At 48.3% G+C, this 4,069-nt stretch overlaps 1 pseudogene; it reads right to left on the bottom strand.

Moving 5' to 3' along the window:
• Window positions 1-1,142: 1,142 nt before the first annotated feature.
• On the bottom strand, window positions 1,143-1,555 carry LOC148775103 (p53 and DNA damage-regulated protein 1 pseudogene; annotated as a pseudogene).
• Window positions 1,556-4,069: the final 2,514 nt, after the last annotated feature.

Raw genomic sequence — 4,069 nt, 5'->3', positions numbered from 1 at the left:
TTAATAAGGGGGGAAACAGGCTCAGAGAGGTTAAGTGACTTGCTCAGGAGCCCACAGCCAGTAAAGGTAGATGCAGGCATGATTTGGACCCGAGTCCATCTGACTCCAAAACCCACACACCTGAGCTCTGGGCTGTTTAGTAGCCTTCCCTCAGAGATTCCCAAGCAAGGGTCTCAGTTTGGTCCCTGGAGGCTCCCCTTCTTATCCGCACTGGCCCTTGACCACTAACCTCTGCCAGACGTTCACCTCACCAATGTCGCTGTGCAAAAGATGTCTCCCGACTACCACCCGAAGAAGGTGAGGAAGCTGGGCTTCTGCCCTCGGATATGGCCTCTGGGACTGGGCTGGGGTGGTGAGGAGGGAGAGCCCAGGAGAGTTCTCCAGAGAGGTCAGGTCACTGCCTGTTTTCAGGGCCCAGGGTAAGCACGTACATGGAGGCCCACAGATCACATGTTTAAATATTTAAGAGTTACAGATCAAACCAGTACGCCCTTTAACGACATGTGCTGTGTCGTCCTACCTTGACAGATACATTATCTATCTGTCTACTACCTACCTACCTAATAACCTGCCAGAAGGTCAGGCTCATATTTAGCACACTCAGACTTCTCAGAGTTAAGAGTCAGAACAGAAGACTACAGGAAGAGCTGGTCCCCAGCTCTCCACCGCCCTGTGGGGGCCTCCTGCAAACACGCACACACCCAGAACAGCAAGCTGTGGGTGAATCCCTGGGTCTTGGGGTACCCACATAGTCAGTGCAATCTGTCCTCAAAGGGCAGGCCCAGGAAGAGGCCAGTGCAGGGCATTTGGGCAGAGACTTCTGGGGTGGCGGATAGCAGGCGATGCTCTAGAAAGAGAGGCTCAGGCTCAGGGTGGGCCACACCTCCTTGGGAGTGCAGATTCTCCGCCCTATAAGGGTTCTGCTCAGGGCTGGGCTCCCCTTGTCCAAGACTAGGGTTTGTGCTGATGACGAATGGCCGTCCTGGCTGGCCAGGTCTGGGCTGATTGAGGTTTCCTCTCCCAACCTGGTGGCGCGGCCCAGGGCTGCAAGTGGATGCTTCAGCGCTTCCAGCAGTACCTGGCGTCCAAGCACAGGCCCGAGGCAGTAGAGACGCTTTTCAGAGACATGGACAACATCTTCATCAGAAGCCTTGGGCCTCAAAGAGCCGATTGACCTTCACTTTAAGTTGTTTCCGGAGTCTTTCTATTTCTTTATCCAGATGTTCCTGATCTTTCTCAATCATTTCCTTTGTCTCAGGGTGAGGCATCCTGATAAACATGTTCCCAAAGCAAACCATCACGTCTTCAGTGAGGCTGAGATCCTTCTGCAGAGCCCTCAGGCCCTCCCGGTTCCGATTCCGTTTCGTATCCAGGTCCACAATCTGCCGTTTGTCCGCCAGCACCTCCTCTGCGAGCTCCTCCACCTCCCAGGTACCGCAGCACCCGCTCCGCCTCGGGCGACAGCATGATGCCTGCCAGTCACGACTCCGCTACCCCGCGATCCTATCGAGGTCACCTCCGGCTCTGCTGCACTGCAGCTCCGTCCGCGCACGCGCCGCTCTCCTGAATTTATTTTCATAGATACTTCAGATGGGTTTCGCTGCCTCTAGGAAGGAATTTGCGGAGAAGACAATGGCAAGCCACTCCAGTACTCTTGCCTAGAAAATCCCATGGATGGAGGAGCCTGGTAGGCTGCAGTCCGTGGGGTCGCTAAGGGTCGGACACGACTGAGCGACTTCACTTTCACTTTTCACTTTCACACATTGGAGAAGGAAATGGCAACCCACTCCAGTGTTCTTGCCTGGAGAATCCCAGGGACGGGGGAGCTTGGTGGGCTTCCGTCTATGCGGTCACACACAGTCGGACATGACTGAAGTGACTTAGCAGCAGCAGCAGGAAGGAATTTGAAACAGTCACCCAGGAGGTTTGGTCATTGTTCATTTTGTTCTGAACTCTCAACCACAAGAGGCTATAACGCCTATTATTAAAGGCCTTATCATATTGACCCAGGGCTGTGCACTAACCAAGATAGAGAAAGCCATGTGTACTACAGGACGGAACACTCAGTTTAGAGTTAGCAGAGTCCTGGATCTTGTACTGATGAGCTGTAACCACAGACAAATCACCTAACCTTTCTGGTTCTCACTTTGTTTATTTGTAATATCTTTAAAATGAAGTTCTTCTTTTATAGATTTTTTTGTGTGAAATTCAGATGATATAATGTCTTTTAAAATTCCAGAACATCTGTAAGCCTTTAAATATTTCATAAAGATGTAGTATTATAAACCTTCCAATGTTAAGAATCTGGGATCCCTCATGCTAATCATGGGTGTCCTATTAATGAGTCACCTCTATTCCCATGGCCCACCCACTGGAAAGGGCAGCTCCCTGCCAAGGAGCCCTCTCTCTTCACTCTTCTGCAAGGCAGTCTTCTCCAGCCAGCCTTTCACCTTTAGGCTACTTCTGGTGAAAGTCGGTCACCAGTCCTTGTGTCCCTTGAACTCCCAGAGACACAGGTCAAGACCTCCAAATGGTTCTTGTGAAATGCTCTCAATTTGTTTAAGCCGAGAGAGTGTTTCCCAAGGCAGAATGGGGATGGAACAAGTTGTGGAACACAACGGGACCACTCTCTGTAACGGAGCTCTTGCTCTGGCCTCTTCAGTTCAGTTCAGTCGCTCAGTCGTGTCCGACTCTTTGCGACCCCATGAATTACAGCACGCCAGGCCTCCCTGTCCATCACCAACTCCCGGAGTTCACTCAAACTCATTAAATCTCCCCAAAGATGGTTCTAGTTTCTCCTCCATAGCCTGTAGGTGGATACTGGCAGATACTGGCAGAGCCACTTTACAATGTGTTTGTATGTCCTGCATAGCCAGGCTGTTTAGCACTTTCTTTCAGAATGTGCCAAATTAGGATCTACCATCCTATTCTTCAATTCAGTTCAGTCGCTCAGTCGTGTCCGACTCTTTGCAACCCCATGAATCACAGCACGCCAGGCCTCCCTGTCCATCACCAATCCCGGAGTTCACTCAAACTCATGTCCATCAAGTCGATGATGCCATCCAGCCATCTCATTCTCTGTCGTCCCCTTCTCCTCCTGCCCCCAATCCTTCCCAGCATCAGACTCTTTTCCAGTGAGTCAGATAGTCGCATGAGGTGGCCAGAGTATTGGAGTTTCTGCTTTAGCATCAGTCCTTCCAATGAACACCCAGGATTGATCATGGCATCTGGTCCCATCACTTCATGGGAAATAGATGGGATAACAGTGGAAACAGTGTCAGACTTTATATTTTTGGGCTCCAAAATCACTGCGGATGCTGATTGCAGCCATGAAATTAAAAGACGCTTACTCCTTGGAAGGAAAGTTATGACCAACATAGATAGTATATTAAAAAGCAGAGACATTACTTTGCCAACAAAGGTCCATCTAGTCGAGGCTATGGTTTTTCCAGTGGTCATGTATGGATGTGAGAGTTGGATTGTGAAGAAAGCTGAGCGCCGAAGAATTGATATGTTTGAACTGTGGTGTTGGAGAAGACTCTTGAGAGTCCCTTGGACTGCAAGGAGATCCAACCAGTCCATTCTAAAGGAGATCCTATTCTTAGCTTAAGATAATAGAGGAAGTAATTTTCTATACAAAATAAAAATCACCTGTAATTCCACTACTTTTTTCTTTTCTTTTGGAAGAGAATTAAGAGTGAAAGTCTTTTTCCTTCCCTTCATCTTTACCAGTTTGGTATGCACCTTTTAACACTGTTTCTGTGCTTATTCAAATCTAAAAATAGGCAGACTGGGGGCTTCCCTAGTGGTCTAGTGGTTAAGACGTCGCCTTCCAGTGCAGGAGGTGTGGGTTTGATCCCTGGTTGGGAACTAAGATCCCATATGTCTCCTGGCCAAAAGACTAAAACATAAAACAGAAACAATATTGTAACAAATTCAATAAAGACTTTAAAAATGGTTCACATTAAAAAAATCTTTTAAAAATGCAATAAAAGATAGATATCTGATAGATGATAGATAGTTAATAGATACACAGCTAGATGATCTTAAAACATAGCTGCAAAATTTT

This window comes from Moschus berezovskii, chromosome 17 (assembly GCF_049115385.1).
Source record: "Moschus berezovskii isolate FMDL1 chromosome 17, NW_MosBer_1.0, whole genome shotgun sequence".
NCBI lineage: Eukaryota > Metazoa > Chordata > Mammalia > Artiodactyla > Moschidae > Moschus > Moschus berezovskii.
The sequence above is the reverse complement of the archived record's forward strand: the minus strand, read 5'-3'. Positions and strand labels throughout refer to the sequence as shown.